The 22,869-nt window shown below is 57.1% G+C and overlaps 1 protein-coding gene across 1 annotated transcript in view; it reads right to left on the bottom strand.

The window, feature by feature from the left end:
- The window catches only part of KCNJ12 (potassium inwardly rectifying channel subfamily J member 12), a 43,068-nt gene extending 23,754 nt beyond the window's left edge, over nucleotides 1-19,314 (bottom strand). Inside the window, exon 1 of the mRNA XM_059380614.1 lies at nucleotides 18,707-19,314. The gene's annotated coding sequence lies outside the window, so the exon portion shown is untranslated. The remainder of the gene's footprint in view (nucleotides 1-18,706) is intronic.
- Nucleotides 19,315-22,869: the final 3,555 nt, after the last annotated feature.

The following is a 22,869-nucleotide window of genomic DNA, read 5'->3' as shown; positions in this document are numbered from 1 at the left end:
CTCAAGCACTTTAAGGTACCCTTTTTCTGTAGCCCCAACAGGGCCAAGAAAGAGTTTCTGCAAAGAAAATGATGGGACATTTCCTGACAGTTTATCTCTGGCCACACTGAACTCCCAGCTGGTCCCATCTCCATATACCTTTGTCCCGGCTATACCCCTAACCCCCAGGTTGCCTACCACCTGGCTGACCTCTGGCTTCCCCTTCAGGCTCCCAGGCTGGGTTTGGGGTCTCCCCTGGGTTTCTCTCTGAGACAACTCTGACCATCCTCAGCCTCAAGCTGACCTTCTAGTCCCTGATCCATCTCCGGAACCACCCAGCATGGGGCCAGGAACAGAGGAATGGCTCAGGGTCTGAGTCCAGAACAACAAGGATCTATAATGCGAGTTTGTGTTTATTGAGCATATACTATACACCAGACTTTGGCCCCAAGGACAACATTCTTTCATTTAAGCCACCTGAGTATCTTATGACACAGGTACTATTATTTTACAGAGGAGAAACTGAGGCTTGGGGCGATGGCCTGAGAACCCTGGAGACTCTGTGAGCCACAGCCCAGATCCAGACTTCTGTGGCCTTCTGAGGGCTGCTCTGTCAGCCAGAGCCCGACTCCGGGACTGGGGCTCACCAGAGCACCTAGGGGCCCAGAAATTCCCTTCAACCTCCCTGAGCCTCATGTCCTCATCTGTAAATAGGGATGACCAAGGGAAGGCATCTTCCAGGATTATTGTGTGAGAGCGATGTGTCAGTACCCACAAAGCTCTGAGGCAGCAGAAGCTTCCAGTAAACCCCCTTTCCGGAGACCCAGGAGCCTGCACTTTCCCTCCACCTGGGGTGACAGGTGAGCCCAGAGAACCTGGGTGTTGGGGCGATGCAGGCACCACGGTACGGGGAGCAGTGGCAGAGGGATGATGGAGGTAATAAAAGACAGGTGACTTAAAACCCCATCCTTGGCCTGGGAGTGGTCTCAGCCCCTCACCAGAGAGTAGGGGGCTGGGCCAGAGGGGCAGCAGTTACTGAGGGTCAGAGCCTGGGCAAGTGGAAGCCCAGCCCAGATATGCTACCCACACCTGCCCACACTGCCCCCGATGCTGTCAGGTTATGCCCTCCTCACTGGTCACAGTGCACATCTCTTCTACCTGCATACAAAACTTGGCCGTGCACCCCCCCTCTCCAATGCCCACACGCACCTTCAGGCTTTCCAACCATCTCTGCAGTCCTTGTCTGTCTATTCTGCCCCCAAACTGGCCCCATCACCATGGGCCACAACCCATCGATACCGTCTGCCATTTGGACAGTCTGACCCTGTCTCCACGCCTGGTCCCAGGCCCCAGAGTCCGAACTCACTGGCCTGGGCTCCGCCTCCTGAAGTCCTTGGGTTGTAGGGAGGGAAAGCAGAGAGGAGGGGAGGGGTCCACAAAACCCCCACTCCCAGCAGTACCAGCATCCCAGGCCAAGGGGAGCCAGGTGGCTGGGACCCCCTCCAAATCCAGCCTCCAGGCACAGCCCTAGTAGGGGGTCCCTGCCGGATCCTCAGTGCTGACAGGCTGATTAGGGGGTGGGCGATCAGCTGGGCCTCTGCCTCCTGCCTCAGCAGCTGCAGCCCGGGGGGGGGGGGGGGCGGGGGGGGGGGGGGCGGGGTGGGGGGGGGCCCCCCCCCCCCGGCCGCCCGGCGGGGCGCGGGGGGGGGGGGGAGGCTGACGGAGGGGGCTCGTGTTGGGAGGTGGCCTCTCTCTCCCGCCAGCCTTCCCATTCCCACTCCCCTTCCCTGGGGAGCCCTGTCGGCCGGACGGGGCCGTGCTAAGCACACATGTCCATGACCCCCACGTGGACACAAGCGGAGTCTCAGGCGGGTGCCAGGCCCATGGGAACTCTTGGACACTAGACCCTGCTAGGACCTCTAGTGGGTAGCTTTTTATCCCCATTTTACACACAGGGAAACTGAGGTTCAGAAAAGCTCTGCAGCATGCCTGAAGTGCTTCCTGCAGAAGTTGCTGCAGCTCAGGAAAAGGGGATGGGAAGCGGCTTCGAGATGCCCCAGCACCCGCCACACGCCTGGCACTCCCCACAGACTGCCCTGGTTCACCTTAAGGACAGTCCGAGGAGGTGGAGACTGGGATGCAGGCACCTGCTGCTCAGTGAGGAGCCCAGAGAGTGCAGACTGAGCCCTGAAGCAGTCTGCCAGAAGGCAGAGTCGTGGCTGGCTCTCCCACCTGCCAGCCACCACCAATCCCGCTAGGAGGCATGGGGGGCATCCGCAGCCTGGGGAGAGGCCAGGGAGGGGGCAGAGGGTCAGCAGAAGGCAGGAGTGCAGTTCTGGCCATGGAAGGTTGAAGGGGCCCATGGACAGGCAGGGGAAATGTGCCCGGGCAGGCAGGAGGCTGAGACGGGAAGGGGAAAGCAGGCCTGGACTAGAGACAAAACCGGGAGCTGGCTGAGGGGGTGGCTGAGGCCATGTGTGGGAGGAGAGGGCACCCCAGCAAGCACACTTCGAGGCACTGGGGCGGCTGTGGAGCCACACAGGCCTTCCTGTGGGGAGCAAGGGCCGTGGATCCAGACGGTGCTAATGGTGAGCAGGACAAACAATGGAGGTGACTGTGGGGGACACAGGTGACCTGGACCTGAGCTGTTTTCACTGCCATCATATAAATCAGGGATGAAGCCCAAGAGGCGAAATTGGGGAAAGCAACTGGGGGGACATATCCCATGAGGAGTTCTGTGCTTGCAGAGAGCAGGGAAAGGAGCTTGGGGAGGGGGCAGGGACATTGTTTCCAATGTGGGAAGATAATATAACCTCAGAAGCTTAAACACAGGGTCGTCATCTGACCCAGCCCTTCTTCCCCTAGGTGTACACACAAGGGGACTGAAATCAGTGCTCGCACAAAACACCTGTTCACAGCAGCGCGACTCACGACAGCCACGGCAAAAACAGCCCGAAAGCTCATCAGCGGCTAAAGGACACAGGGACTGTGGACGTTCATCAGTAGCACATCACTCAGCCATTAAATGAATCAGGTACCGACCCCACAACGACGCGGCTGAACCTCAGAAACACTTCGCTAAGTGGAAGAAGCCTGACATGAAGACTTGTGAAATCCCATGTTTACAAACATCCAGAGTCAATAAACAGAAAGGCAGAAAGTAGATGCAAGGCCTCCAGGCCCGTGGGGTGGAGAGTGGGGCTCGCAGAGTGCAGAATGACTCCTCAACGGGCATGGGGATTCCTCTCGCGATGGAAAAGTTTTGGAACAAGATGAGGGACTAGTTGCACAACACTGAGAATGTTCTAGATGCCACTGAACGGTTTGCTTTAAACAGTTCATTTTCTGGGGCACCTGGGTGGCTCATTGGGTTAAAGCCTCTGCCTTCAGCTCAGGTCATGATCCCAGGGTCCTGGGATCAAGCCCCACATCGGGCTCTCTGCTCAGCAGGGGGCCTGCTTCCTCCTCTCTCTCTGCCTGCCTCTCTGCCTGCTTGTGATCCGTGTCTGTTAAATAAATAAATAAAATCTTAAAAAAAAAAAAAAAGTTCATTTTCCGTTGTGTGAATTTTCCCTCAAAAAAAAAATGTTTTTTGAGAAGTCACATGAAAGAGATTTGAACCCAACTCTAGCCCGACAGATATACATCCAGGTGCTTGCATGCACTCCACGGGGCCACGGCCACAGACAGGGAGCGGGATGGAAAGAAACACACCACAACCCTGCACGGCCCCCAGGCCCCTCCTCACTCTCCATCCAGGTCCTTGAACCCAGTAAGCACCTGCTGCCTTTGGCCTCTCTCGGCGCCCCCTTCCCTCAGATCTCCTCCTGGCTCCTCCTGCCTCCAGGAAGCTCTCTGATCATAGGTCCCCTTCCCTCTCGTATGTTCCACGGTCCATGCTCAGCTGCCCATTGACATTGGAGGGCAGGGATTCGGCATCCCAGACTGTTTTCCAAGACTATTTTTTAGAGGTTTAGGTTTGGGACAGAATTGAGGGGAAGGAACAGAGATTTCCCGTCTACCCCCTGTACCCACCCATGCATGGCTTCCCTGTTATCAACATCGCTCTCCAGGCTGGGACATTTGTTACAACAGACAGACTTAAACTGACAGCACAATCCTCCAAAGCACATGGCCTCCCTTTGGGCTGACTCTTGCTGCTGTGCTGTCTACGGGTTAGAACAGATGTATCATGACTGTGTCCAGCATTGTGGTAGCACACAGAACAGCTTCGCTGGCCTAGAAATCCCCTCTGCCCTGCCTATTCCTCTCCCCTTCCCTACCCCGGAGAAGGCAACCACTTGCCTCTTCCAGAATGTTCTATGATTGGGACCATACAGCATGTGGCTTTTTCCAACTGGCTTCTTCCACTCAGTCACTGGCACTTAAAGATTCTCTATGTCTTTCCATGGCTTAAGAGCTTGTTTCTTTTTATTGCTGAATAATATCCCATTGTCCGGATGGGCCAGAGTTTAATTATCTATTCACCTACTGAAGCACAATCTCAGTTGCTTCCAAGTTTTGGCAATCACGAATACCGCCGCCACGGATATCCACATGTAGGTTTCTGTGTGGATGTAAGCCTTCCACTTTGGTGGGTAAAGACCAAGAAGTATGGTAATAGCATGTCTTGTTTTTAAGAAACCAGCAATCTCTTCCAAAGAGGCTGTGCAGTTTTGTATTTGCCCCAGAAATGAACAATCCTGTTTCTCCTCTTCCTCACCTGCCTCTGCTGCGGTCAGTGCCCTGGAGCAGGGGCCAGTCTCACCGGCATGTGGTGGCATCTCATCGCTGTAGTTTGCATTTCCCTGATGACATAAGACGTGCAGTGTCTTCTCCTATGTTCATTTACCCTCCATATGGCTTCTTGACTGAAGTGTCCGTTCAGGTGTTTGGCCCATTTTTTAGTTAGGTTATTTGTTTACTATTGTTGAGTTCTAAAACTTCTTTGTCTATTTTGGATAAGAGCCCTTTATCAAATGTGTCTTTTGCAAATATATTTTCCCAATCAATGGCTTGTCTTCTAATTCTCTTGACTATCTTTCCCAGAGCACAAGTTTTACTTGGAATCAACTCCAGCTTGTCAATCATTTCTTTCATGGATCGCGTCATGGACAGTACATCCTAAAAGGTATCACCAGATCCAGGGTTATGTATGTTTTCTCTTTTGTTACCTGCCAGGATTTTAATAGTTTTGCATTTGCATTTAGATCTTTGGTCCAATTTGAGTGAATTTTTGTGAAGGCTGTAAGGTCTGTGTCTAGATTCATATTTTTTTGTTGTTTCTGGATGCCCAGTTGTCTCACCACCACTTACTAAAAAGATCATCTTTGCTCCATTGTATTGCTTTTGCTCCTTAGTCAGAGATAGGCTGACAATACTGATGGTGTGGGGTGGGGGTCTGTGTCTGGGTTCCCTATTCTGTTCCACTGACCCATTTGTCTACTCCTGAGTCAATACCACAGTCTCGATACTGTAGCTTTACAGCAAGTCCTAAAGCCACGCAGTGTCAGCCCTCCAACTGTTCTTCCATATTATGTTGCCCCATCCGGGTCTTTCACCTCTCCCGATAACTTTAGTGCATTTGTTGATATCTGTAAATTAACTGAGTATTCTGATCGGGATGTCACTGATTCTATAGATCAGATGGGGGATAACCAGGATCCTGACAATATTGAGACATGGACTATCTCCCCATTTATTTTGTTCTTCTTTGGTTTCCTTCACCAGAGTGTGGTAGTGTCCCTCTTAAAATCCTGTATATCTCTTGGTAGGCTTACACCTATGCACTCCATTCTGGGGAGGACTAAAATAAATGGTATGGGGTGCAGTTGTTGTAGCTTTTTATTTTTTTCTTCTTAGGTAGGCTCCACACCCAGCATGGAGTCCAGTGTGGGGCTTGAACTCACAGCCCTGAGATCAAGACCTGAACTGAGATCAACTCAGTTAAGTGACTGAGTTTTGAGCCACCCAGGCACCCCAATGGTGTTGTTTTTAATCTCAAATTTCACTTGGTTATTGCTGGTATAGAAGAAAGCAATTGACTTTTGTATATTTACCTTGTATCCTACAACATTGTTAAAACTGCTTATTTCTTCTAGTTTTTTTTTCTATTCTTTCAGATTTTCCAATAGACAATCATGTCATCTATGAACAAACACAGTTTTATCTTTCTTTCCAATTTGTATATCTTTTATTTCCTTTTCTCACTGAATTGCATTTGCAAGGACTTCCAGTATGATGGTAACAAGGAGTGGTAACAGGGGACATCCTTGCTTTGTACCCAATCTTAGTGGGAAAACACAGTTTCTCATTGTTAAGTATGATGTTAGCTAGAGTAGTAGCTAGTCTTTATCAAGTCAAGAAAGTTCCCCACTGTTCCTAGTTTGCTGAGGGTTTTTCCCATGAATGGGTGTTGTCAGGGCTTTGTTTCATCCCCTGGAGTGTCCAGGTCCTTGGAGAAAGTGCCAGCCTATGGTGGGCGATTAATGACAGCCTTTGGAAGAAGCAGGTGCAGATTGTAGGAAAGTGTCTAACGGAGAGAGGGAGACATTGTAGGAAAGTGTCTAGCGGAGAGAGGGAGACTCACGACGGTAATGATCCTTTGTAGATGAGAGGGGTGGGGGCCCAGTGGATGAGGCAGGCTCATGTTCCATCCACAGGAGAGAGAAGAGGGCTCGCTGAGAGTCACAGGGGCCAGGACATGAGTAGCCATGGCTGGGGACCGGGGAGCGGGTAGAAGTTCTCTTTTTTGATTTTCTCAGTGAAAGAGGAGGCCACGCTGTCAGCTAAGGCTCTGAGACCTCGGACTGGAAGGCAGGGACCCAGAACTGAGGAGAAGGGTTCTGGAACAAAGAGGGCGGGGATGGGTCTGGGCCCAGCAGCCCAAGCTCAGAAGCAGGATCTGGAGGGAGAGGGGCCCGTGAGGCTCATCGGCCGCCCAAGCAACAGTGGGCTGCGTTGGACTCAGGGCTTCCTGTCCTTGCAGTCTTTCTCCCTGTGTGTCTAGGTGGATTCGCGTGTACCCAGGAGGCAGGTGGCACAAGACCTCTCTGCACTCGCCCCTGCCTAGGGCCCCAGGGATGGCTCCGAAGGCCTCTCTAAAGTCTCCACTGGCTGGAAACACTCCGTGGACGACGCTGGTGCCACCGCAGTTCCCTGTGGGGCCGGGGGCTAGAGACCCTTCCCGGAGGGTGCCTGCTCCACGCTGCCACCCTCAGCATGCCCACCCTCTGCGGAAACATCTACTCAGGCCACATGGATGAATTTCACTTTAAATTCACAGTTAAATGAGCGAATGAGCGACCCACAACCGCCTTCACCCGCACCAGGGGCAGAGCCACTGCCTTCACAGCCTGGGGCAGCAGACAACGTTCATGGAGGTCTGCAGACAGCCTGATGCATCCACTGTCCACATGTACGGATGCACAAAATGCAGCAATGGGCGGGGGGCAGGGGTTCCAGGGCTATGGGGCTGGTAAACAGATGTAAGTCCCTTCTCTACCTAGGAAACAGATAAAGGGGAAGAAGCCCCATCCTGAGAGCTTTAGGCAAAACCTTGACCTAAATCTTTCCTCTGCATTAACCTCCCAACACACAGTAGGTGCTCAAGCAATGGTCTTTCTATTCTACTCTTGTGGGGGCAAACAACAAGGGACCGGCCCCATGTCCTGTGGCTAAGGTCACAGGGGATGGAGAACAGCAGGTCATTCAGTGTGGGTGTGAGTTCTGCCAGTCCCTCTTCCTCCGGGGGCCTCGATTTCTCCACTTGCAAAATGGGCAGAACTCTGGGAACCCTCCATCATCTAGAACTCTATAGTAGTTCTAATACTTGGCACACACAATCACAGTTCAAACGGGGTAGACTTAGCCCCATTTCTCAGAATAAGGGACTGAGGCTCAGAGAGGTGAAGCTTGCTTGCCACGAGACACACAGCTAGCAGAGGGGGCCAGCCCCATTTGAATCCAGGCCAACCTGGCTCATGGCCAACAGAGCATTTCCCAGATTCTTGGCCCAGGGCATCTCTGCCCCTCAGGGGAGAACCCAGGAGGGCCTGCGGGATCCCTAGAAGACTTCATAGCCTTGAAGAGAAACTGAGGCCCACTCATAGGACTACTTAGTCTGGGTTCAAATGCTGTTTGACCATTTATGTCCCTCAGTGGCTCATCTCTCAAGCCCTGCTCCCCCGGCCTGGCCAGAACATTTTGAGAATTAAATGAGATAATGTTCGGGAAAGCACTGAGCACAGCGCCTGGCACCAGAAGACACTGGGTAAACAGTCATTTCCATTATGATTTTTGGGTGCCAGGTCTCACCGAAAGGTTACGCCACTTCCAGAGAAATAAAGGCTCTGGGTGACTCCACGGGCTGCTGCTTTCACCAGCAGGCCTGGCGCTTACCTGAAGCCCCTCAAATTCCTGACGGCCACGAGAAGCCAAGGGAGGGGGCAGAGGACACCCAGGCTCTGGAGGCCATGTGGCATCGGGCCAGGCACTGCAGCGGTTCTTCAGGGCCCGGGCTATCTCCACAGGGATGCCACTTGGTGGCCTGGGGTGGAGATGGGGGGGCCAGGGCGGTACAAAGGAAATGCAGCCCCCTCCCTCCGGCCATCTCCAGCTCTCAGGGGGTGGGGACGCAGACTGGGTTGTCAGAGCCAGGCCTCTCTGAGCCTCAATTCTGGCCTCTGTGAAATGAGGCAGCCGCCTCCTGTCCCTGGGGTTTGCCCCAAAGAGCCGCAGGGACGAGAACAGGCTCCTGGCGCAGCGGGGGCACGCCACCTGACTCCCAGGGACTCAACCTGGGGGAATGAGGAAGGGCACGAATGTAACCTCTTTGCAGGAGACGACGGCACCCAGAAAAACTACAGGAAGGTGTGTTGACGTGAAAAGCTGCTCACCTGGCTCTAGAACAAGCCAAAGACAAATGAAGTCACTGAGGGAGAAGCACCACTCTTCACGGCCAGGACCGGCAGGGTCTAAGTGGCAGGTGACATTGGTGGCCGTGGGCGCTGTGGGGGGGGGGGGCTGCACGCTTAACTCTGCTGACACCTGGGGGCCCTGGGATGACCAGCTGGAGGGCCCAGCAGTGACAGCTCTCTAAGTCACAAAGGCACAGGCCCTCAGACCCCACAGGGCCATTTCTGGAACTTTTGGACAACCCCAGGCATGAGGATCCAAGTACCTGGGTTTCGCTCTGGCAGTGACAGCGCCAGCGTTGGGCAGAGACCAATAGGCATCAGAAAGAGGCAGGAGAACTAAACGGAAAGTCACCTCACGTGGGAAATGCCAGTTGGATTCATAACCATTTCACTGATCGATGTAGTAACAAAAGGTGTCATCTATGCACCCGCCCCGTCCCAGTGCTGCGTGTTTCCTCTCACTGCTCCTGATGGCCTCAGGAGAGGAAGGACCATTAATATCCCCACTTTACAGGTGAGCAAACTGAGATACAGAACAATCAAATAAAATCTGCCCAAGGACACATAGCTGGTGAGTGGCAGAGGCCAAGCATGTAACTCCAGTGCTCTAGGACTCCAAAATACACGACTAAAATAGAGTATTTTTCTGAAAAAGGAAAAAATCAAGATACAGGACGGTGTATCTTGGTTGACGAAGTAGACGATGTGTAGCAGGTTGAATGACAGCCCGCCACAAAGATATGTCCACCCAGAACCTGTGAACGTGACCTTCTTTAGACAATTTTTGCAAATAAAATTAAATTAAGGATCTGGGAATGAGACCATTCTAGATTAGGATGGGTTCTAAATCCAATGACAAGTGTCTTTAGAAGAGAAGACATGACAAGACCAGACCCAGACATGGATTGGAGGGATGTATATGTATAAGGCAAAGAACACCGAGGCTTGCTGGCAGCTACAGAAGCCAGGAGAGGCCTGGAAGAATTCTCCCTCAGAGCCTCGGGTAGGAAGCAACTCGGCCAACATCCTGATTTCAGACTTCCTGCCTCCAGAGTTGGGATATAATAAATCTGTGTCATTTTAAGCCACTCTGCTTGGAGTAATTTGCTACAGCAGCCACAGGATACCAACACAGGGTGCAATTTGCTCCTGCTGTCCCAGTGTCTGTCTTCTTCTCTGGACCTGGCCGATTGTCCCCCACCAGACCGCTGCCTTTGCACTCGTTCCACAACCCAGACACTACCTCAAGTGCATGGATTAATTCAACCCAGTTCCCCTAGTGTTCCCATTTCACAGATGAGGAAACTAAGACCATTGGCTTGGGTCACAGTTCCAGAGGACTCCAGCCACAGCCTGTCCTGCGACCACCAGGAAGGTTGCTGGGTCAGGATGGGGCCCAAAGCCTGGTCACCTGGCCCTGGAGCTTCAGGCCTAAAGCATCTGCTGCAGGATAAGGGCCAGGCCCCATGGGTGCCCGTGAGGTGGGGGCTGGCAGGGTCAGCAGGGGAAGGAAGAGGGTGGCCAGGGTCTCCTCACTACGCAGCCCCCAGGGAGAGGCAGGACCACACTGCAGCTTCCCCGCAGACTGCTGGGGGCACCCCCTCCAGTGTCCTGAAGGTTCCCGGGGCCCAGTAGGTGGCCTGGCCGCCCCAGCCAGGCAGGTGCTGCCGACAGCTTGAAGCTCAGCAGGCCAAGAAAATGGGCATGGCTGCGCCTCCGGCCCGAATGGCAGAAGGTGGGGGAGCAGAGAGAGGGAGGGAGCTGCCCTGCCTGCCTTGACCGCAGAGCCAAAGTCAAGAGGGGATGAGAAAGTGGATGCCCAGATGTGGGCACGGTATTCATGCCCATTCTGTAAATGGGGAAACTGAGGCTTGGGGTAGGAGAGCAGCAGGAGGGACTCACACCTCTCTCAGACTTAGGCTAGCAGGTCCTCCCCACCAGGGGCCCTCAGTGGAAGAAGGCTGGCGCTGTCTTTCAGATGCGGTTCAAACCAGGTTAGGGGAATGACGGGGCTGGCCAAGCAGGTGGTGGACACCTGAGACAGCAGCGCAAGAATGAATCAGGGGATCCCAATTCCCCGAACAGAGACCCTTCACCCCCCACACACCCCCTACTATGCAGACTGCAGCCAGCACCTTCCTTCCCCACACTGTTCAGACTGTGTCAAGTGACAGCTGGGTCAGCACAGTGGTCCCTAGGACCCCCAGCGGGGGGGACCTAGCCTGAATCCGGGAGCTTCCCTGCAGCCCAGTGACTTCCCGGCAGGGGAAGTGCCGGTGGGGAGGTCGGAAAGTTCAGATTCCCAGACTCCACCCCAGACCCTCCACATCAGAAATTCTGGCTGGAGCCGAGGAGATCTGGATTCCCCCAATGCTCCTAGAGAGTTCTGAGGAAGGAGGTACCCCATTGAGGATTCGGCACCTCTCCCAGGGCTAAGATGCACCAATTCTGCAATTCTAGGCTCTGTGTCTCAAAGAGGCTACAACTTCACAACTCAAAGAAGCTGTGACCCGTGCACTTGGGGGGCTCTGCGCATTCAAAGACTCCGCAGCTAAGACTCTATGATCTGGAGACTCTGTGACTCAGCCCTCAACCCAAGGCCCATCAAAGGAGAGAGGACGAAATCCCTGGGTCTGGAGCGCTGGGGCAGCAGCAGGGACAGCAGGTATGGAGTGATCCCATGGGGAAAAAAACCAGAAAGCAAGAAAGGAAGAAAGGAGAAAGGGAACTATAGATGTCGGCATGTTTATATAACTACCTTCACATGTTTGCGTAAGCACTCAGACAGTCCAGAAAGTTCTCTAATAATGGTCACTTCAAGAACATAAAGCTTTGGGGTGGGGTGAGGTGGAGACAGGGTTCGAGAAGGAGAAATGTGCCTGCCACCCTTCCACTGGCTTCATACTTTACCGTGAGCATCGAACACTTGGGTAATGAAAAAGTGTCATGATTCAGGAGAAAAGAGGACAAAGTCTACGCTGCCTTCTGTGTTCCTCCCCTTGTTTCTTTTATCCGCTTCCACCCACCCGCACCTCAGCCGCCATCTGGGGCACGGGGCCCAGAGCCCCAGACTCACGCCCCAGCAGGGGACTCAGAGCAGGAAGGACCCCCGAGACCCCCGCCCGGAGCCTGTGCACTCAGCCCCGACCAGAGGGACCCCTCGGAGAAAGGGAGGGAACCGACGCCAGGGGTGGGTCCTGAGGGTGGACTGGGTGGGGGATTCCCAGGCCCTGCCCACACCCCCCCTCCACAAGGCCATCGCCAAGGCCTCTGGGAAGTCCCACTCTGGAGCTCCCCACCTGCCCCCAGAGCCCTGCACCCTCAGGAGCCCCACGAGCACTTCCACCTCGGCCTTCCAGGGGACCCCAACAGCTCTTGGAGCCTTGCCAAAGTCTAGGCCCATGCAGGGATGGGACCGGCTGCCCTCGGCCCTCTCCAGCGCTCGCCAGGCCCCCACAGGCCTGAGTGGAAGCCTGGCCTGGCCTTGGCCTGGAACCAGGAGCCCAGAGGCACAGGGTCGGGGGCAGGAGGGAGGCGGCTGCTACCACCCGGAACGCCAGCTGCTGGCAGTGATTTATTTTTGCTTTAAGTGCTGGAGAATTGCAGGGCTGGAGCCGCCAGCTCAGGGGGCTCAGGCTGCAGCTGGAAGGAGAGGGAGGTGGGCAGGAGGTGGGGGTTGCACAGCCCCTCCCAGACCCCTCTTGCCCTCAGCCTCTCAGCCTGTTTCTCCATCAGATGCGAGCACGCGTGCACACGCGTGCACACACACACACACACACACACACACACACACACGGCTCAGTACCTCCCCATCTCAGACGCTCTCCTAAGTAAGTCTCCAAACAGCTGCAAGGAGGCTTTGGGGGACAGAGGGTCTGGACCACCCCCCCAACCTCGCTCCTAACGAGCTGTAGCACCTCTGGCTGGGGACTGTCCCTCTCTGGGCCTCAGCCTGCCTGCCCCCAAGGGACATCCCTATTCACCGTTTCCCTAGGTCACTCACTTGCAGGGCGGGGGCAGGTCAGAGGCTGGTGACAGTCACTCTGCTGCTCACTGGGACCTGATCCCTTTTCTGCCCCAGAGGGTGGGCGTCCGGGGACAGTGCCCCGCCCTGGGCACATCTGGCCCAACAGCCCAGTGGGTGCCTGGTGGAGCTAAACAGCGCTGGCAGAGGCCCAGCCCCTCGGAATCTGTCTGCTCACCCACAGAAGGGGTGTAAACCCGAGCTTGGCAGAGGCCTGGGACGATCCAGGGAAACGGGAGGGGTTGTGCTTTGCCAACTAGAACGCTTGTAGGTTCTTCTTACAACTGGGAAGCTGCTAAAGTTGATCGTGGCAAATCTTGAAACACACACACACACACATTTTAAACCTAGATGTCGTGCTCAAAAACAGAGCCGGGGCAAAGGAGGTAGGGCACACCGACACAAGAAACGAATGGCCAACGGGCATGTGAAAATGCTTAACTGGGCAAGAAATGGAGACACCGTCCCCTCGGCTGCCCCCAGCCCCTGCAGGAGGCTGCCACATATCCTATGGAAGGAAGGCACAGAGAGGCACAAACGAGAAGAGAAGCGCTGGACCCCGTGGCCCTGACTCTCTGCACCTCAGTTTGCTGAACTCTGCAATGGGAATGGCTTCTGGCCCCCATGGAGTTGGGGTGGGAGCCCTCCTAAGCTGGAAGTGAGCCAGCAGCCTGGGACACGGCAAGGGTCAGAGCTCAAAGCAGGTAAGGTCAGACATAAAGAGCTCAATGCAGAGTCGGGGCCTGAAATACATGCCAACTGCCTCCCCCTCACATAGACAGATGGCAGGCCAAGGGCTCAGAGAGAAGGTCTGAAAGCTGACTCTGCTCGCCACGAGCCCCACAATTCTGGGCCAGTGATGTCACCTCCCCGAGGCTCGGTCTTCTTATCTGCAGAGTGGGACAATAACTGCAGCTACCGCTGCTGTGAGCACCCTCGGTGTATCAGGCACTGGGCATGGCTGAACGGACGCATTCACTCCACACATGTTTGCTGAGCTTCTCTTGCTCACTGAATGCTGCTGGAGGCACTGGGGACACGGTTGTCACAAACTGAACCCAAAACTTTGCACTTCAAGGGCTTGCCTCCCAGTAGGGGAGACAGGCAATAGGCAAGACAAGCAAGTGAAACATAATGTGGCAGGTCGCATTAAATCCTACAGAGGACAAAAGCAGGAGAGGGAAGGTGGGTAAAAGGAGGCCATGGTGTTGTCCAGGAGAGGCCTCATGGAGGAGGTGGCATTTGGACAAGGCCCGAAGGTGGTGAAGGGGGAGGCTGTGTGGAGATGTGGGGAGGAGTGTTTCCAACAGAGGGAGTGGCAAGTGCAAAGGCCCTGAGGCAGGAGCAGGCTTTGTGTGTTGGAGATGCAGCAAGGAGAAAGGCAGGGTAGCCTGAGGAGAGGAAGGCAGTGGTGGGAAGAGAGGGGAGTACAGAGAATCAGACGGTGCAGGGCCCTGGAGCCACAGCGAGGAGTGTGGCTTTCATTCTGAGCTGGGGTGGGGTGGGAAAGGACCACAGGAGGCTCCTGAGCCTGAGGAGGAAACCAAAGCCCCCAGAAGGTGTCAAGTTCACAACAGGTGTTCAGGCAGCCATAGCCACTCTGAAATCTTGATTTTGTCATTCTCCAGCTCCTCTCGAAGCCTGAGTCCTCGAAAGAGCTCCAGACCACGGGTGAGGGAAGGAGAGGGAGCTGGTTGAGGGTGATGGGTCCCTGGCAGGAGCCAGGGGGCTGCATCCACGAACTCTAGGGCAGCATCCATGCTGGGCCAGGGTGGACTGGCTCCCCGGGATCTCGGAGGAAGGGGCTCCTGCTCCTATTTGGCTGGGCAAATGGTACTCTGTCTGGTGTTCCAGGGCTGAAGGCCAATGAGGGGGGCTGGCCTAGGGGTCCCCCAGGTCCCCTTGACCTCACACTGCCTCCACAGCTGCCACTTCAGCAGCTGGGCAGGAAGATCTGAGCTGTGGCCCATCAGTGGGGGAGGGAGGAGGGGTACCCTGCAGGAGCAGGAGTCCTGTGTCTGAGGCCCTCTCTTGCTGCAGCCCTCCCTGGGCCTCAGTGTCCCCACATGTCCAAGCAAAGGCTGCCCTGGAATGACAGATGCTGAAGGCTCTGGCACCACCATGTCCACATTCTCCCCCTTCGTGGAGTTCCCTTTCCACACCCGATTTCCGCTCAGATCCCCCTCTACCGTGAAGCTCCGTTTCTACTCTCCCCTCCCAGGTGTTCTCAGGAGCCTCCCCAGCTGAGGCTTTGATCCCACTTCACAGATGAGCAACCGCACGCTAAGAGAAGTGACTCAGCCACAGTCACACCACGGGCTTCACTCACCTTGGCTGTCTGCCCTGAAGCCTCCTCCCCAACAGTGAGTTTCTTGAGGGAAGGGGCCGGGTCTCTCTCTCTTTGGTTGGAGTATAGATGATCTCCACCAATTTATTAAGCACCTTCTGTATGCCACACTCTGCAGTGGGGTCCCAGCTGAGGCTGCCCGGGGCTCTAGCCCTAGAATCCACAGCATACCACAGGCCCTGGCACCACAGCCACAGCAAGGAGACAGTTCCCATGAAGGCCTCTACATCCAGAGAAAGCAGCCCAGACGCAGGCCCGTGAGCACTGCCTGAGCACCTACTGCAAGCCCAGGCCTTCACTAGGCCCCAGGGAGGTGGCGGGAGACATCCCAGGGCACCAGGCGGGTGTCTGTGGAGGGGAGAAGGCATAGCTCTGTCTTGGGGGTTGGGGCAGGGGGAACGCCGGGGCTCAGGATCTGAGGGACGCAGGTTCCAGTCCCTCCCGGTGCCTCCCTGGGCCTCACATCTCCCGTCTGTACAATGGAGCCAAGGACACCTCTGCACTGGCAGGCCATTAGGAAATTACATCAGGTGGCAGAGTGCTGGGCCCTGAGCCAGCGCCCATTGAGGGCTCCAGACCTGCCTGCGGCCCCAGCTCCTCTGGAAAATCCGCCTGCCTCGGCCCAGCCCCCCCACCCCACCCCCAAGGCTCCTCTGAAGCCTCCAACCTCCCTGCCCTGCCCGCGGCCCAGTTTCCAGCCGGCTATCTTGCTTTCATCTTCGGCCTTTGCTGTCTTCCTCTCACGCAGCCAATTCCCCTGGCACAGCTGGCCTCGGGGACGGAGCCCACACCCACCACACCTTCGAGTGGCTGGCCCGGCCTCCACCTCTCCCGCCACCCCTGAGCTGCCTCCCTCCCGGCCTCATCCAGCCTATGGTGGGTTTCTGGCTGCAGGCCCTAGGGGAGGGGCAGGTGTGCCCGTGTGTCACTCCCAGCGAAGCCCTGGCGGGCACCCAGCCACACACACCAGGTGCACCTGTCAGCAGGCCGCTCCGGCCCCGAGCCAGGCCTGGGAGCAGTGAGATGAACAGTGGGCATCAGGTGGGCTCTGAGGGGGCCCCGGCAGCCTGCAGCCTGGGGCCGGGCAAGGGCCACAGAGGCTGCCAGGAGTGACGACGCAGTTGCTTCTGCCCCAGACGTGCGCCAAGGCCTCCGGGTGCCATGCCTGGTGCTGCCAACTGTGGCCCAGGGCACCAGAGGGCTGGCTGGGCCTGAGGAGAGCACCCGCAGGCGGAGTCCGGCCCAGCACTGCAGAACTGCAGGGCACTGCTGCCGCTGCTACTGTTACTCCTCTCATCACTACTGTCCCCACTATTTCCCTGCCGCAGGGCCACCAACCCTACCCTTTTCGGCCTCGGGCACACACCATGGCCCTGGGACAATAGGCCTGACAGGGGCAGCTGCCTGGCTTGGGAAGAGTAAGATGGAGGGTTCTGCTCAAACTCCTGACTAGCTGTGTGGCTTTGGGCAAGACCCTGTGCCTCTCTGGGCATATCTTTCTCCCAGCACAGCACAGCTCATGGAACAACCTTCCACCACGTGCTGACCCACACCACATCTCCCTCCTGAGCAATCTGGAAGCCCTAGGGCAGTCTGATGTGGCAGGTGGGCTTGATGGCAAGGGGCTCCAGGGACAGGCCAATCAAGTCAGAGTAGTGCCAACCCCTAGAATTTACAGAGTACCCCCTCTTTAGCAGTGCACCCACAGAGAACAGGGGTCTTTCCTCTTGTCTGGGCCACCGGAGCACCTGTGCTGGCCTCCGGCAGTGCTCACGCAAGTACCTCCCCTTAGCACCCCACTCTCTCTAATGAGTCTTGACCCCACTGAAGGGAGCCCTTCCAAGGTCCCCTTCTCAGAGCTGCCAACATCCAGTCCCCCGGCTGGATGAAAGGGACCACCAGACAGCTGAGGGCAGACTTCCCTGAGGATTCTCCTTGGGGTCCCAGTGCAAGGAGGGAGGTGATTTTCTCTGAACAGAGGACAGTGCATTCCACATAAGAAAGACCATAAGCCTCCAGTGGGCCTAGGGCTGGGACCTCCTCCCTGGCCATCTCCGGCCCTCTGGCAGCTGCCCAGGGAGGAGGCCCCATGAGGGACCACAAAGGAGCAACCTAGCACAAAGTGAGCCTGGGCTCCCGGGGAGGTAGCAGGATGGACTTTTCTTTGGCATCTAAGGGAGGAGTAAGGGGTAGACTGGAGGCTAACGCCTTCTGGGTTCTACCTTCGAGGAGGCGGCTGCTGATTTCAGCGGCGGCGTGTGGGTGCCTCCACGATCCTGGGAGACAGAGCCTGTGAACCCGGGTTCCGGGAGGTGGATATGGGGGGCAGGAGGTCCCCAGCACTTTATCCCAGGGCTCCAGTCTGAGCACTGGGAGCAAAGGATAAAGTAGAAACGGTCACAGGCAGTGCAGCACTCCTAGATGGGCACAACCCCTAGGAAATGAGTAACATGGTGGCCCCGAGTCCCAGCAACTCCAGACTGTGAGGAGGCAAGAACCTCCCAGAACAGAAAACCACCTCCAAAGAAACACTTTTTCTGTGACCTCCCATTCCAAACACAGGTTTTAAAATATTCATATGACCAGGGCACACTTGCTCAGAACAGGCAGCACAGACATGCACTGGGGCCTCAACTCCCATGTGAAGCTTCACCACCCCCTTCCCAGCAGCTCCCTGCCCCAGGGGTCGCTCCACTGAGTCCCCACTTTTCCTATCCCGCTTCCCCATTGGGCATCCACAGCAGAGGTGAGCATGTAGGGGGGACTCCTGCCCTGAAACCCTGGGGGCTTCTCAGCTAAAGGGTCATCCCCTCTGCAATGGAGGCTGACTTCTAAAAGCAAAAAGGTGCGGCTTGAGTTGCCGTCTCGCTGGCTAGCGGAAAACACCATTTCCAGAATATTTTTACTCCATTAGAGCACAGGAGGTGGGAAAGAGAAATGACTCCAAGGACCCGGAGATCTGGGGTCTGGGGGCATTTTCGGGGCCACTGGTAGACTGAGTCCCCCTCTATGCCCCCCCCTCCAATCCCGGGGTCTCGGGGAAGGTCACGCATAGGACTGATGCCGCGCGCGAAAGTGCCTCCCCACGCTCCCTCCCGAGCCCCCATGTGCTAGACAGCCAGAGGGGTACCGAGGGTGCCTCAAAGTTTCCCGGAGCGCCCCCAGGACGAAGGTTAGCAAGGAGCAAAGTTCCCTGGTGGCAGTAGCCGGAGACATGGCAGGGGAAGAAAAGCTCGCAGTCAGCATTTCCTCCGATGGCTCACCAAGGGAGGAGGAAAAAAAAAAAAAAAAACAGAAAACGAGAGGAAGAAAAAATCCCTCCCGCCCCACCTTCCCTGTTGCAGCACCACCTCGTGCTCGCTCCGGGGCCTGGGAGAGGCCTTCGGGGAGCTGGAGTCGGGCCCCCGGGGGTCGGGTGCAGGGCGGCCGCGCACTTACCTCGGTCAGTGCCCCGGGCGCGGCGCGCTCAGCGTCCTCCGAGCTCCGGGCGGCCGTTCCTGGCCCCGGCCGCCACCGCGCTGGCTGCATCGCCGCCGCCGCCTCAGGGCAGCCCCCGGGGGCGCTCCATCCCGAGGGGCGCGTGGGTCTGGGGCGCCGATCTGCCCAGTTCAGCCACGGGTCGGGGGCGCGCGCCTGGACGGCGCCCCCGGCCGCGGGGCGCTCGCTCTGGCCGGCGCGGCTGGCGTCGGTCCCTCAGTCCGGCTGTGAGCGCCGCCGGCCCACCCCCTCCCCCGCCGGCTGTTATCTGATCCCGGGCAGGGCCGGGCGCGCTCCCCTCTACGCCCCGGCGCCCCGCGCCTCCCCGCCCGCTCCGGCCGCGCCAGCCCCTCGCCCCCGGCTACCGTTCCCAGGGAGGCGGCGGCAGCGGCAAGGCCCGGGGAAGGCGGGGAGAGAGGAATGGAGGGCGAGGAGGCGGCTGGAGGCAGAGGCTCGGCGCGCACCCAGCTCCGCGCCCCGCTGCCACCAGAACCCAGCTCGGCAACTCCTCTAACTCTCCGCCGAGAGCACGCCCGCCCCGCGCCGCGCCGCCGCTGCCCCCGCCCACCCCGGCCCGAGCCTGGCCCAGAGCGCCCCCAGCCCCGGGCCGCCCCCCGCACACACACCGCCAGCCACTTGCGCAATGGGGCGCGCGCGCGCACACACAGACACACACACAGAGGCATGTCCTCCAGGGACACGCGCACACACAGGTGCATGGCCAGCGCACACACAGGCAAGGGAATCTTGCACACACGCGTGCACACAGCCGGGTACACACGCTCAGGCGTCGGCATACAAGCAGGCAAGATGCACGCCCGGACAGGTATGACGGCTGCAGGTGCACAGGTGCACACAACTCATACGTGTGCGCACAGGGTGGTATTTGCACGTGTGCCTATGTGCACACAGATCCTGGCTTGTACATCATTCCCATGGCATCCTTTCTCTCTGTACACCAGGCATGCACACTCGTATACATACATCCTTTCCCCCTCTTTAATAGCATCTCTCTCCTCCCCATCTTGTGCTCTGTTTGGCTTCTCCCATCTCCTGCTTTCTCCTCAGTGCTCCTCCCCCCTACTCTCTCTCCCTCTCTCTCCCTCTCTCTCTCTTTCTCTCTGCTGACTTGACCCCCGTGTGACCCTCTTCTCTTGCCACCCCTGCAAGGCTCAGGCTTTCTTCCTAGCCTGTCCCCACTCGCCCTACCCTCCCAGCCTCCTGGGGCCTATTGTCTGGGCCTCAGATCTCTCAACCTCCCGCCAGGCCCGGGCCTTTCATCCTGGCAGACAGACCTGCCCGGTTGGGCCTTGGCCCAGGAAGACCCCATTTTATCACCAGTCTGACCCTTTGCTCAGCCTTGGGGCCACAGAATTGGGCCAAGGAGGCAGGTCTGTGCCCGGAGCACAGGCCTCAAAGGGCTCCCTGGCCCCCTTGGCTTCCAGCTTCCCCTTTAATGTGAAATATAATTATGTGTCTGCACAGCAGGGAGACTGGCTGCAGGGTTCTAACCGAGGAGGATGGCTCTCTGGCCACCGCCCAGATTGCTGGCTGCTCAGACAGGGCGGTCCACAGGCCCTACCAGCCCCAGGCGCATAGCCCCAGGCGTACAGCCCCAAGCTCCCAGTACCTGGCAGCTTGTAGGTGCCACCTGGCCTAAGCCACCCAGAGAACCCACCGACCTTAGGCTGTCCAGGCTTGTACTGAGAAGCTGTGGAAGCAGATCACTGCCCCCCCCCCCCCACACCAGGCCTTCCTCCCTGGGTCATGTCGACAACTACGGGTAGTGGCAATGCCTTACCTTACGGAGCTACAGTGAGGGTTACACTCACTCAGTGCGGCTCCCGGCTGGGTTCGACAGCTGACATACCCTGCGAAGTCGAGCTGCATGAGGCTCCATGCTGAGGATCCAGCTTGAATGATTTCACTGTCACTACAAGAGGGAGTGCAGACACCCAATGGCCCTATTTTGCAGGTGAAGGAGCTGAGGCACAGAGAGGTCCCTTGTCTGTCACAGAGCTGTTGAAGGTGGAGCCAGGACTCAGAGCCACACTTATCCCCAGAACGAGAGCCGTTGTCCCCTCGCCTAGACAGCTGCTCTGGGCTGCAGCGGAGAGAAGGGCCATCCAGGAGATCCCAGCCCAGCGCCCCACTCGGCCTTCCCTTGGACACAGTGTCCTGGTTCTCGCGTCCTCCTCAGAGACCAGCCTCCCAGAGGACCAAAATCACTCAGGAAACTTCTCCTTCTCCCTTGAAATGACCCAGGAGGGAAGTGATTCAGCTCCCGCACTGTCCCCTGTTGAGTTTCTTAGAGGAGAGAGGCCACAGTTCCACCCCAGGAAGAACAGGCCCGAAGGCACTGCTCCCATGAGACTCTGCCGTGGGGCCCACAGAGGAGCCGGGATGCCCCTCAGCTGGGAGAAAGTTCCAGCAAAAGGTCTTGGCTAGGGAATGGACAGAAACACCTTGGGGCTCCTCCGTGTATAGGATTCTGACAGTTCCTGAGACAAGGGTTACCACCAGAGCACCCCTAGGCAGAGTCACCACTGAGTCACCAAGCGGGGGCTTGCCCCTGGACCCCAAGCCTCCCCCAGAGCCATTATTAGACCCATTGCACAGATACAGCAAGTGTCTTTTGCCCAGGCTCATCTAGGACAGAATGTCCGGCAAAGGCGAAAGCCTGACTCCCCAGGCCATTGCTTTTAGGGTCCATATCCCAACCCCCCTACCTGTCGGAATTCAAGTCAGTTCTAAATCATATTCTAGAAGCAGCTGGTACACACCCCAACACTCAGGCTTTTCCTGGGCCACGTGGGGCCCCAGCCTCCCTACCGTGCACACGACCATGACCAGAAGGAGGGACTGAGCCACAGAGGAACAGGGGCACATGGGGGGTGTCTCTCAGGCCAGCTCACACACCTGCCCCAGAGCTTCCTTGGCTGTGAGCAGAGCAGTTCCTGGCCCCACTAGTGCACTGCCCGTAGCTAGGGCAGTGTGTTTGGGGCGGGGGGCGGTGCGGATCACACTGTGCCTCCCTCTGGCATTAAAGGGGGCCCAGCAGGGCTGTGCACAGGCACCATGGACACCTCCCTTGCTGAGGTCTCTGTAAAATAACCCCCTTTCATGTGACCGTGAGAGAAGCCAATGAGGTGAATGGGAGCTGGGCAGCCTGCACACAGTAGGAGTTCCAGGAACATGGGTAACACCCTTTGACCACGCCCCGCTTTGCCCTGATCTGAAATTCTCTCTTCCTGGCGGGTGGAGCAGTCCCTCCCAGCCCTGGACGTGCCACATAGTAATCGTTCCAGAAATATTTGCTCATCTGGGCATCCTAGGAGCCACAGGCCAGTGGGTCCTGGGACCTCTCACTGCAGTCCCTGAAAAGGGAGAGACCAAAAGAGCCCCTTGGCCCACCTGGAGTCACTCCCTCATTTGAGAAAAGCGAGGCCCACAGAGGCAAGGTTGAATCCAATGCCACAAAGCCACAGGAGGGGGTGGTGGGAACAGGAAGCAGCCCACCAGCTGGGGTTTACTGGTCCGAGGGGGCAGCAGGCTCAGAGCTGCCAGCTCTTGTAATAGTCACGTCCCAATCTAACAATGCCAATGCATTTGTGTCAGGCATAAATTGGTCATTGACTGAGATGTGAAAACCAGACTGTCCCTCACCAGTGCAGCTGCACCAGTGCTCCCCAGAATCCTCCTAGCATCTCTGCCTCCTGAGGGTTGCCTCTCCCCAGAAGCCTGCTGGCTTCCTTCTGCCCCACCTAGACCTTGGCCCAGCCCCACTCTCCAAATCAGGAGACCCTTGAAACATAACAGAACTCACTACATGCCCAACTGAACCTCCCCCAGCAGAGCAGATGTGAGGACCAAAGTCCCAGCGGCCCAGGACCTGGCACCACGCCTCACCCACACCCCTCAGCCTCCCTGTTCCCGACACACCTGCCAGCCATCCAAGCTCTGGGATGCCACCAGCTTGATTCTGGCGCTGGGCTCCCTCCCCAAACTGCTCTTCCTTTGGGAGCAGCTCAGGCAGCACCTCCTGGAGAGGTCCACCAGAGTTCCTCACCTCCTCTTTACCACCACCCTTCATTTTACCTTCTTCCTGTCTGGCCGCTCTCTGA

Source organism: Mustela nigripes, chromosome 16 (assembly GCF_022355385.1).
Source record: "Mustela nigripes isolate SB6536 chromosome 16, MUSNIG.SB6536, whole genome shotgun sequence".
In the NCBI taxonomy this organism is placed as follows: domain Eukaryota; kingdom Metazoa; phylum Chordata; class Mammalia; order Carnivora; family Mustelidae; genus Mustela; species Mustela nigripes.
The sequence above is the reverse complement of the archived record's forward strand: the minus strand, read 5'-3'. Positions and strand labels throughout refer to the sequence as shown.